Raw genomic sequence first — 12812 nt, 5'->3', positions numbered from 1 at the left:
TGCTAATGCTCATTTTAAAATAGTGACAGGCTGGAAGAGTGCAGCGCGAGCCAGACTGCCTTAATTTCTCCCCGGAATAGCTCGCGCCCGACCTCCGGGCCACGTCCAAAATCTCTGGAGCTCAATTAAAATTGGATTAGGTGGAGATGCTGGATGTGCAGCGTGGCATCTCTGCTGCGGTGCTCTCCTCCCACAGTGATGCCCCTGCTTGACACCTCTGCAAACCCCCCACCCCCCCCACCCCCACAGCCCCAGCCCAACTCAAACAGTTGTCATAGAGACAGCATGGCCCAGAGGAGGCCACGTGCTGACTGGAGAGGGGATGAGGGAGGTGTGGTGAGATGGAGGGATGGTTATGGAGCTGCAGGAGCTCAGTGAAGGGGCCATAGCAGCAGCAGCAGCAGCAGCAGCAGCTTTTACACTCCTGATGCCAGATGTTCAGGAAGTCGTCATCTCAGTAAACACTGCACAATTTATCGGCCGTCCCCTGATGGAAGATAAACGACATGAGACAATTGTAGCTTATTTCTCGTGGTTCTACGTCAGACTGTGCGAGCTACAAAGATGGACGCTTTCACACAATTTAGGATGGCCATCCATAAGCCCGTGGCATACTTCCGCGCATACTTGCCTTGCGTTGCATTGCGCGAGCGGCTCATCAGCGGGGGAGTCGGGATGTCAGCCCGATCGAGGGTCGCCAGGTCGAGGTTCGGGCGACTATATCGAGGTTTGCACTCTAAAATCTGGGCTGCACGCGCAGCCTACGCAATTCACATCATACACACGGTGCGTGTTGGGTCAGCACGCAATACACAGAAGTATACCAGGGCCTTTAGAAACGTACCAGGCCATAACCACAAAAACTAGGCGCATGTTTCATATTTTTAACTTTATATGTACTTTATTAATTTTGCATTCAATCTGAATATTTAACCTTAATTTTCTTTTCTTTTTTTAACATAAACTATGTTAAACCTTAGTTACACAACTCCTTTTTTTGGTGTTGTTGAGTCAAATTTATGATTCATTTTTATGTTGGATATTTTTGTGAAAGAAACACGCGAGTGGCAATAATTGTGCAAAAGTTTCCTTTTCATTTTTGTTCACGACACGTGAACTTTGAAGTCTTTCCAAATTTCACAAAAATTCAATCGGATTTAACGGGGGGTATACCTCTCAAACATAATAGACGTAATGCAATTTAACGTCTCTGTCCTCTCTCTCTTTGCTTTATTTGCTTCCTCTCCGTTCTCCCAGTGATTTGACAGAAGGGCAGGCTGCATCCTGCCTGTGGAACATCACAGGGAAAATATTGCGACAGACGAGACGAGGAGAGGCACAGGTGACGCCGGTGTTTAGGCGGAAGCTGCGCGCGTAATAATGTGCAGACACACACATCATATTTAAAGGGCCTACGAAGCCACTGTCCGCATGGAAATGGATGCTAATCGTGTGTGACTTCCGCGCAGCTTTAACTCTTTATTAACTGAGACACAATGACACACGTTATTAAGAAAAATCTCCTATAATCTGTGACAATACAAGCCCTCGACTGTTTCTGTAAGAAACACAAATGTTATAATAATTAAGTGAGATCTCCGAACCAGCATGACTGCTATTATATTTATACTTCTGCTATAAAAGCCTCACAAGTACATGGTCCACAGAGAACGAAGGGAGGGGTTTCATTTTGACTGATGTGACTACACTCCCCCCAGGAGCCAGTGGGATAAATTTCACACATGGCAATTTGGAGGATCACCACACTCTGCGTATATTGTATTCAAGCGCTGACCTCAGGCTATGTGGGCTAAATCTGTGAAGAGGCTGAGCAGCAGGAGGAGAAAGCGAGGAGGAATTGTTAAGCCGGTGGGAGCAGAGAGCGAGGAGAGTGTCATCCGCATAGCAAAATATACACTATATATAACAATTACGCGACGGTTTGTGCTACTGGAAAATTCCAGCGGTTTCTGAAGGCTGAGAAGTTGCGACGTGAGGTTATTGTGGTAACTTTACTCGCGCTGTCGCAGGAAGCCGGAGAATCAGCGTCTTTTTGTGTCCATTTTGTGGGCCTATTTTTGGACATTGAGACAAAGCCTCAAACAAACGTTATTTTAAATACGTTTTATACTGTTCACATTTCAAATGTGAACGCTGGTGCCAATCCCAGCGGACAAAAGGTGCGCTTGCGTACACAACGCAATCTCTCTGATTTAATTGAGAGTTGGGTACCCGGTCAGTCCGCAGAGGGCGGCAACACCACGCTGGAGTTAAAGCAGGGGTGTCAGACATATGGCCCACGGGCCAGAACCGGCCCACCAGAGGGTCCAATCTGGCCGGCAGGATGAATTTGTTGAAATGTTCACGTATAAGTGCAATGTACACAGTATTATGCTTACGTTAACCAATTACTGCTATTTAGCTTACGAAATTTGAGGTTGTAAAAAGATACTTCATTAAATGTAAAACAAAGGGAACAAATATGGAGTCCTTGTTAATTATATGTTATTATTTGACTGGTCCGACCCACTTTAAATTGTGCTGTATGTGGCCAGCGCCTGAACAAAAAATGGGTTTAATGGTATATTTTGAAAACGCCTCCCAGAGTGGGAAAAATCTCAAAACGCTGGCTTCACATTTCCGTGTAGACGGAGAATACGATACTTTAGGAAAACCATGACGTCAAATTCCCAGCTCTCTCTCCCGCTGTCATTGATTGTCTTGTGTTTGGAGATTGTTTGACAGAGTTAATAACTACAATCAATGAAAAGTTAACTAAAGTCAGTGTGAAAACACTCTAAATATCACAAGAACACGTCCTGTCTTTAGGGATTTCACACACAGGGGTGAAGAAAGTGTTGAATCTTGTAAAGTGTTTAGGTTTATGTCAGAAAGTTGGTAGAAAACTGTCTCGGTTCATTCTGTCCCCGTCTCTGTAACGTTATACCTGTAATATCTGCGTACAACGTCTTCTTCTCTGTTTTTGGTGTAACATTACAGCGCCACTCACAGTCGTTTGCAGGGAACTTCAAGGCATCTGACCCCCATTCCCCTTAATGTGACAGTGGTTATGAAGTGTGAAAAATACAAACTGTGGAAGATTATATGAGCATATATAAATATATATATATACACAAAATCAGCATTCCATGTGGTTCCTCCGTGAGGGGCCCGTATCTCAGCTTCAATAAAGGAGCTGAGGCTCCTAACGCAGGTACTGGAGGAAAACAAGATACAGATTTGCATAATCAGTGTCACTATACATTTGTGTGGTAGCTGGAGTGTGGCGAGATGATACAGCTCGCCTACTCTGGCAAGACCAGTGGGATAAAGGAAGATGAATATGGATTAAATATTCTGGCAGCTCGCTGCCCAAAATGTCCGGCTAAGTTTGTCAATAATGTTTATGTCAGTGATGTGTGTGTCACGCACATTAGTGTTGCAGAGGCGGTGCGTGGAGCTGCTTTTCAATGCCATTTCTTCATTTAACAGTCAAGGTTCTTTCACTATTATCTGTTTATTTCAAAGTAAAAAGCCTAAAAGTAAACAGCCTTGGTTTTATGATGACGCAGGAGGACTCCAAAACCAGAGCACAGAGGTTTCAACACTTTGTCGCCTGTGTTTTAAATACCGGCAACTCAAATTCTAGATCCAGCAGATCCAGAAAGTTCTAAAACTTTAGCTAGTTTAGCGTTAGTGTTCGTCACCGGCAGGATTTGGCATACGTACTTCTGTGATATCCAGAAAGTTACTAACAGAAAGCAGAGAACTGGAGCTTTAATTGCGCCCATATACTTGTTATTACGGTAGTCCCTCAGGACTTCTGCAGAATGACCGTCCAATCACAGATGAGATTCACCAGCGTGTCCCGAGAGGGTTAAAGTCAACAAATTTCCAAATTACCATTCAAACCAATAGGACTCACCAGAATTAAAATGGTATTCCAGGATATTTGTGAAATATTATGTATTTATATATATACATATATATATATATATACATACATACATATATATAGATATACATATATCTATATGTACAGATGATTTTGTATTTTCCTTAACATTTCAAAATAAGTACACGACGAGCTGAAGTGCTGCCTCATCACATCCACATACAGAGTGAGCACATCCTCCGGATAAGCAGCTCGCTCGAGCCTTCACTAAGGAGCTTGAGAGAAGAAAATGCCGTCATTTCATAACACGGCCTTTACAGCAAGCTTCACCTAATGGGACTTTTGCAAGAACTTGTCAGCCTTAAGATGACTGGAATCTTCCAGGCCTGGAAACCCCGGCTTCTTCTGGCTGCGCCCGAGAGTGCCAAGCTGATCGCTCTAAATCCATGCTTTTCATTTATTTATATATTTATGTCTGGAAGTAAGAGACAAGGATGGAGAGGTGGAGAGACTGAGGGAGCAAGTGTTCAGATGCGAGAGGGCCTGATGAGCAATGAGCGTACTCACTCGTCCTCAATTAATCTTGTCTCTCCACCTTTGCTGAAGCGCAGAGGTAATAACTGCACCCTCATCCATTATCCTTTTATCCCCCGTTATTCACCGGGAATTGCTTAATAATATGTTACAGATTTGTCCTCCTACGTATAATTCTCTCTGGCATTCGCGGTATATCATCTGGAAAACACGCAGCGACCCTTTCTGCCGGACGCTCTTTGAGGATTATCGCGGGTGACACCTTCGGGGTGCGGTGGGAATCTGAAGCATCTTTTTTTTTTTTCTTTTACAGGCATAAAGAGGAATTACCCTGACTTATCTGTCATTGCCAAAGCATAACATGCCATTCAGGGGCAATAGTGAAAAGGTGGAACAGGTTCTTATCGGCGCCTTTGAACGAGAGCATTTGTAAATTTATGCTAATTAGCGCCTTTTGTGATCCAAGCTCAACCCCCCCCTTGGGCCTGAACAGGTTTGCAGTGGATGATATTATAGCGGTTGAGTGCAGTAGATCATTTGTACTTTATCCTCATGTAATTATATTTATATAGTTGAAATCTTTTAACTTATGCTAATCCTGTGACAGAAGGAAGTGTCTTATGGTGCTTTTCCACTACACAGTCCCAGCACGGCACAACTCGAACATGTTTTTTTTTCCCGCTTTTCCATTAGTGATCGTAACCTGCTCTAAGGAGGTTCCAAGTGAACGACGAGGTGTCATCAGCAACCAATGCCAATTTAGGAAAATGTTGGCGATCAACATGTGTAAAATATCAAATATTTAACAAAGGAGTCCGGTGTGACAGCAGTGTGAGCTGCATCGCGACGACGTTGAGTGGCATTTCAGTTCTGTGGCTGTGTCAGACGGAGTCTGTGCTCCGGTCATGCAGGAAGTACTGAGCGATTCTGCGAACATCCATCAATCTTCTACCGATTATCCGAGGTCAGGTTGCAAGGGAAGCAGCTTGAGCAGAGTAGCCCAGACTTCCCTCTCCCCGGCCACGTCGTCCAGTTCTTCTGGGGGAATCCCGAGGCGTTCCCAGGCCAACCGCGAGACAGAGTCTCTCCAGCGAGTCCTGGGTCTTCCCTGGGGCCTCTTACCAGTTACCAGTGACCTCACGAGGGAGCTGTCCAGGAGGCATACATTTACAGCCCTCTTAAGTCATTAAGGACAAAGATGTCCACTTCTAAAAAGTTTTATCAGAGCTTCATATTTTATCTGCATAAATCAAGTTTAGCCCTGCTCAAAACAACCAAACACTGTTGGTACGATAAACACGCTCAGAGGAGTTTGTTCATTTACGAAAGTGACCAATTTACCTAATCCCCATATTGCATGTTTTTGGACTGTGGGAGGAAGCCGTAGAACCCGGAGAAAACTCACGCACAAACAAGGAGAACATGCAAACTTCATGCGGAAAGTTCGAACCCGGGTCTTCAAACCAGGTGCCCAAACCACCTAATTTCGATGCTTTTTAATCAACTGATTCTAATGATTCAGTTACACCTAAAACAGCTTATTTACAAGAACACTCGTTTGTGTGTTTGTGTCGAGTAGAAAACCACGTCACAGCAGTTTCATGCAGCTGTGCTATGACGACTCCGCCCACGTTGAGGAGGTACTATAATATTGGCAAACCATACCACAAGCCGTGCCGTGCCAAGGAGAGGCGAAGCGAGGCAAGGCAAGGCATGCTGGACCTGGGTAGTGGAAAAGCACCATTAACCAGGTTCTTTGAGGCACTAGTTTGTGTGCATATGACTCTCCAATATAAAGTCACATATGAGGAGCGCGGCACTGATATGATTACTCCAACCTAAGCAGGCAGGGCAGGAAGCCAAGCCAGGAGCTGTCCAAAAATTCAGAGAAGGTGCAAAACATGCAGCTTGAAGAACGTTCCTCATTTTGGTCAAAGTCCAAGTGCATATCTGTATACAGGAAAAATGGAAGGCTTTTTTTTTCACAGCAGACATTTTGTCACAAAATACCTGAAAGTAAATTACTTAAAATGGCTGCTGAAGGCCTGTGAGCTAAAGGAAGACACAGCACAGCAGCAGAGGTGATGTCTCTTTATTGTTCGTTATTGGCCTCTCTATTGTTCACGACAAAGACAGTTATAGAGACAAAGACTTTTATTCTAATAACAAGGCGAAGAAGGCGCAGTTAAAATGAACCTCAAACACTTCCTGTGTGCTGTAACTTTGACGATCCTTCTCTTACCCAATGGTAAGAAACACTTACTGTGTTACAGTTTATTCTTCAGGTATTTGGCACAGAAAAAAAAAAAAAAAATATAAAGTGGGACTTCAGTTTAATTTACAGCCCTCTTAAGTCATTAAGGACAAAAACGTCCACTTCCAGTTTCTCAGTCCTACAGTCATTTCAGTATTAATTATGTTAATTTAGGTGAGTTGGCTTTCATACACATCCACACGCTGCAACATGGGCTCAAGTGCCTTGCTCAAGGACACGCATAGACTAGCAGAAGCAGAAATTGAACCTTTACTTCGAAAACTTAAGTACATTTTATATTAGATAATGACTTTTAAAACTTAAGTGGAAGGAAATGACCTTGTTCCTCCATCAAATGTGAAAAAACTGAACTGCAGAGAAATGTTTTTGTTTACAGCAGTGATCTGAAGGTCACATATGTAACTGTGGTTCTATGGATGCTGGACGAGCACCAGAGGGTCAGAGAGGACGAAATAGAACAGATATTGTTCAGTTTTGGTCTTTGGTGAAGTCAGAAGGAGGAGGAAGGAGTCCTGACTGACCATGTGACTGAACACTCTGTGTCTGCTCTGTTTTCAGCTTCACCAACAGACAGAGTGGGTCACCAGTCTCAGAAACTCAGCAAGCAACTTCAGGAAACTCTGGAGCCCCTCAAAGAGTCTGGAAGAAGGTCAGGGGAAGTATGACCAAAGAAGACATTAAAGTCCAGGCCCAACGCACGGAGACAAGGATGAAGGAGCACTTCAAGAAGCTTCATCAGTTTCTCGAAGAGGAAGAGGAGACCAGGATGGCTGCACTGAGGGAGGAAGAGGAGCATGATGAAGGAGAAGATGGAGGCTCTGAGCAGAGAGACAGAAGCTCTATCAGGTCAAAGCTGATTGCTTGCCAGTTGTTTGACCAGTGGGGGGAAAACATATCATTGGATCTGCTGCTTTTAAAACCAGCGTATGTTTAAAATGAATAAAATGGATACCTATTCGTTAAAAGAGGAGGGAATGCAGCCTTCATTAGCATTTGCAAAACCCCACAATGAAAGGGAGGGAAATGAGGCGTAGGATATGTGTGTTTTAATACAAGTGCTCTCCCAATTGTACCAAATCAATTTGATTTCCACACAATGGGGAGGCAGCTTTCTCTGTTTGTATGTGCTCCTCTGCCTTAAACACGGTGTAATAATAGTCTTAAACCAGGCGTTATAAAGACAGAATACCAAAGAGGCTTACAGCCGTGGTTTCATGAAACATTTAGGCAAAAGTTCCAAGGGCTGAGGCTGATGAAAGAAGGTAAGCTTGAAAACAGGCCTCTGGGATCCACAGCCCTTATTGTATAGAAGTCACATCAAATTAATACTGAGGGCCATTTGCAGCCTTTCTTCTCCTGAGCTTTTCAGAACGGATTAAGCTATGAAAACTCAGAAATTACTAAAGCACCTATTAGGCATTATGCTCGCCTTTTCTTCTTCCAACCCTTTGAAAGTCATTGAATGTGCTTCACTTCACTCGTACTTCAACCCACAAGATGTTTGTTCTTTTAAAAGATTGTCAATTTTATAAAAAAACGTGTCATGTAAAACAAAATGTATATTTCCACATCCATGATAAGTCCTCGGCTACTTACTGTATATCTATCCTTTATTTGTTATCGCTCTGGGATTTTTTTGTTTGTTTTTTTTACCTTAATTGTTGTTACTTTTCGTGTTTCCTCACTGAAAACAGTCTTTGTTAGCTCCAAGTCCTCTTGCATTGTATCTTTTCTTTGTTTTTGGCCTCTCAATAGAAGCAAAGTGTACTATGAATAGAATCTGATTGTTTAATAATGGTTAATTACTGTATCAGGTAACGGAAAAAGAAAAAGGTGACATTTTAATGTGACTCACGAACCGTTAATATGACGTAAATGCTGTAAAGGGGGATGTCCGCCACCACCGTCATGTGACCAGAATGCCAGTAAGGGCTGCAAATGTTGTTGTTTTTTTGTTTGTTTTTAAATAGCCAGCTGTAGATAGGTGGTAAATTAAAAGTTTAGCTGTTTCTGAAGTAAGAGACTATAACAGACTGATGTCGTTATCAGTAGAAATCTAAGAAATTGAGGAACAAGAAAACAAAAACAAAGAAAATGGAGCTCAGTGAAAATGTTAGGGTGGTTACTCTCTTTCAGTCAATCTTTGAATGGTGAAATAAAAAGATATAGTGAGTGCTGTCCCCAAAAAGTAAAGTTTACTGCAAAGATTCATGGCTAATGGCTACACTAACAGAGAGAGAGGATGAATGCACACATCATAGCATTGTGCAGGAAATTATGCAGAATTCAGCATCACTGCCAAAAATGAAAAAGATTGTCAGAAGCTAGCAAGCTCTCATTTGTAGATATCGCTCTAAATATGCTAACTAGCTATCTGTCTGGCTAGTTAGCTATCATATTCCTGTGCTAGCTAGCTAGATATCTATGTGCAGGAAATCTAAGAAATTGGTATGTGACACTCATGAGGCTGCAACTGACCTTTTTCCAAGATATCAAAAGGTAAATTCATCTTGGAAAAAGGAGCAGAAGAACTCACTCGATGAACATTTTTTTGACAATTCTGCCATAAAATCAAAATAAATCCAGGCGGCCTGATTATCATGATGGTCATAAGTGGGTTAAAGACCCAGGCTACATCCATACTCTGTGCACACGGTGGATTCAAAGGAAGTGGCAAAAGTCAGGTCGTGAATTTATCTATATGACTGTCCAACGCTTCACTTGACAGGCTTCAAACTTGGCAGGTGACTTGCGAATGGAAACAAGGGTGCGCAGTGCAAACTCTGACATTGTCTGGACAAGAAAGCGCAAGAGAGCTTGGTAGAAATGCGTCAACTGTATCGCAAAAAAAGAGCCACTTCTGCTCCCCTCAGAAAGGGCCCATTTTGAACAGGTTGCATGCGCGATAAGCTGTGAATGTGGATAACTGAGTCATCAAGGTGATCAGTCTTTACCCATCAAGACATCATCATACAGTGACTCTGAGATACATGTCCCAATTCCAAAAGCTGGGAACACTAAGAGAATGTGAATTAAATGCAGCAGCATTAAAAGGATCTGGTTTATTCTTCACTTGACCAAGTGAGGGGGGAACAAATGGGTGAAACGGCCCGTTAATGTCCCATTTTGCATATTTTACTCATTCATTCATTTTCAAGACACGTAACAGCCATAAATTCAAAGTCTCAAAACAACCTCCCCCCCCAAAGCTATGTTATTTGCGATTTTGGAAGACTGGAAGATGCTTGCTGGCATTCACTTCAAAGTGCTGCACTTTCTTTTTGGTCCATTTTCCTCTCAATGGGAACATAAGTGACATCATGTTCAATTGAAAACACCAATTTATTGATGTTTTAAATACATTTTCCCATAGACTCCCTTTCAAACAGAGTTTGTTTTGCCACCAGTCGCCCCCTGGTGCCTCACTTCCGACTTTTGTCCGACTATGTCCTATGTGTTACAGCTTTCCAGGTAAGAAAGTGGAGACAAATCCTGCCTGATTTTTTTTTTTACCAAAATAAACCACAAGATCAGTAAAAAAACAAACAAAAACAAAAAACGGCAGCAGTTGTGGGGTAAAATAATGCAGGAGAAATCAGGTTAATTGCTTCCACCTAAGAAACCACAGTGTCCGGGGGAACAGAGAAGATCATCTGTGCTGCCTAAACAGTTTCAATGACTCACCAGGGCTCTCGACCCTGTCACTCCGCATTAAAGAGCTCTGCCTTCAGGCCCGACGCTATCCCGACATTACCCTCGTCCCGCCGCCTAAACGCACCCCTAAAGAAACGGACCTGCAGCATGACGGCCCCGTTGTACGACCCCTTATTGAACTCCTAATTGGATTGAGAGCTGCTACGAAACATTCTTTCAGCTGAGACTTTCTTTGGTGCATTCCTTCCAGTAGTTTGCCTCTTCAACAATAACATTCAAAATCAAGATATTGAAACTGAAAACACATCCAGACTGGGTTTTTTTTTTACTTTTTTTGGTACGGGGTAAAACCATTTTCACCTTTTTCTTTTAAGGCTAGCTGATTTTCGCAGGGGCACAAAGTGACAGCCTGAAACAAAGCCCCGGCGCTGGCCATTGTGTGGCCTTTCACCGCTGTAATGGTCTTAAAATGGCGACAAGCAGAGGCCTATTCACTGGCGACCAGGCTGCTCAGCTCTCTGCTCCAAACCCCCAGCACAGAGCGGGAACTCCGGGGTCAGCCGATGACTGAGCGGGGTCTACGGAGCTCCGAAACACATTTACACTAATTACGGGGGGTATATAAATAGTGCCATAATAACAACAACATCAATCAAGTTCATTACAGAAAATAGCATAATGGCAATAATTACAATAATATCTCATTAAGACACGGAATGAGAGACAAGGGAGAATTAATAGCAGACAGGTGTACAACACAGCGTAATTATGGAGCCTGGAATTAGCTCATTGCCTCGAGGCAAACAGAAGAGAAAGGGAAGGTTGTGAGTGAAGGAGTGTGTGTGTGTGTGAGAGAGAGAGGCTCACTGTGTGTGAGTGTGTGTGTGTGTGTGTTGGGGAGTGGGAGTACGACTGACAAAAAAAAAGGAATTGCAAATAAGCAAACAAAAATGTCTTAAATGTGTAAATTAGGGAGAGGGGAGGGAATAGAAAATAAGAGGGAAAAGCTGCTTTTCCCTGCAGACTGGAGCCTCAGATGAGAAAGGAGCAGTGAGACGTGATCAAGGGGAGCCGTGGAGCGGTGAGGCAGGCGTCAAGATGAGCACTCAGCCGCCGAGTGGCAGCTTCTCCTTTTCCAGTCAATCATTCATTACAGAGCCAAGTGCTGTGGAGGAGTGCCTCCTCTTTTTGACCCGTCATATTATTGCCTCTGTAAACTCCTAATCCCTCCTTCGTTAGATGGTGTCAACAGCCGACACGCTCTCGCCTCCCCGAGCCCTGCCAGGGACCACAGATCTGACACTCTAATATAATCGTTTCAAATTTAACAGGGTAGAACGGCAGAACTTCATCCGGTTTTTTCTTGGGGGGGGGGTTGTTGTATTTTTCTGGAGTGCTTTCATCCACATTTTTGGCTTGTTTGTTTCTGAAAACTCTCTCGTCCAATTAGTTCACTTTTACACCGCCACCCCACCACCCCCGCCGCCCAAATCAATTCAAGCAACAGAGAGAAAAGCTGTCTTCAGCTCTTCAATCTTTCATTGGCCGGGCCTCGCTCCCTTGTTTTTTGCCTCGGGGCTGTTCCTGAGCAGGTGAAGGGCTGGAGGCAGGAGAGGCATCAGCACCTCGTCCTCTTCTTCTTCTGCTGCCGCCGCCGCTGCTTCTGCTGCTTCCTCTTCTTCGTCCATCATGACTCTTTCATGGGGAGAACTGTCTCCTGAGCTTCTCTAATGGAGCCCGGTGAGACGGCGACCGTAATGAGTCCGACAGATGAAAGAACAGCAGGACCAAACAATGTTCAGATACATCTAGACACACAAACACACACACACCCGTGCTGGGACGACGCCAATCGGGGGATCACTGTGTGGATGTGATTGAGGTAAAATATGGAAACAAATCAAGAGAAAGTTTGGAAAAGACGTACGAGACGATGCGCGATACATGGTCCACGATACCAATGACGTCGCAGTATCTGTCTAACTGAGGAAAATCAAACATTAACGTGAAAAGTTAAACATGTAGGATTTCTCTATTTATTCACAACCTTTTTATATTATTTTATTATTTAACCAGGAAAGTCCCATTGAGATTAAAGGCCCTGGTATACCCTTCGCGTGCAGCCCAGATTTTGGAACCGCGCACATGAGCAAATTGGACTTCCGCCCACCGATACGTGGAGTATAGGCGACAGAAGAAGTAGTCGCCAAGGATAGTCACCCGAGCCTCGACCTGGTTGCCCTCAAACCGGCTGACACCCCGACTCCCCTGCCCGACGCTTCTCTCAGCTGTGAACCGTGTCCGAGGGAGATGTAGCGTCGCTCTCTTCTTCTTCTTCGGTACGAATGCATCCTATTCCCAGACTTGTACCTCCACCCGATGGTGAAGTGGGATACTACAGGACCCTGACATGGGAGTATACCAGGGTCGCGTCCACGATATGCGACGCACACC

At 43.9% G+C, this 12812-nt stretch overlaps 1 protein-coding gene across 1 annotated transcript in view; it reads right to left on the bottom strand.

Annotated features, from left to right (window-relative positions):
- Positions 1–12812, bottom strand: part of LOC122773522 (neurobeachin-like) — a 232432-nt gene that overhangs the window by 56676 nt on the left and 162944 nt on the right. The gene's annotated exons all lie outside the window — the stretch shown is intronic.

This window comes from Solea senegalensis, linkage group LG8 (genome assembly GCF_019176455.1).
Source record: "Solea senegalensis isolate Sse05_10M linkage group LG8, IFAPA_SoseM_1, whole genome shotgun sequence".
Taxonomy (NCBI): domain Eukaryota; kingdom Metazoa; phylum Chordata; class Actinopteri; order Pleuronectiformes; family Soleidae; genus Solea; species Solea senegalensis.
The sequence above is the reverse complement of the archived record's forward strand: the minus strand, read 5'-3'. Positions and strand labels throughout refer to the sequence as shown.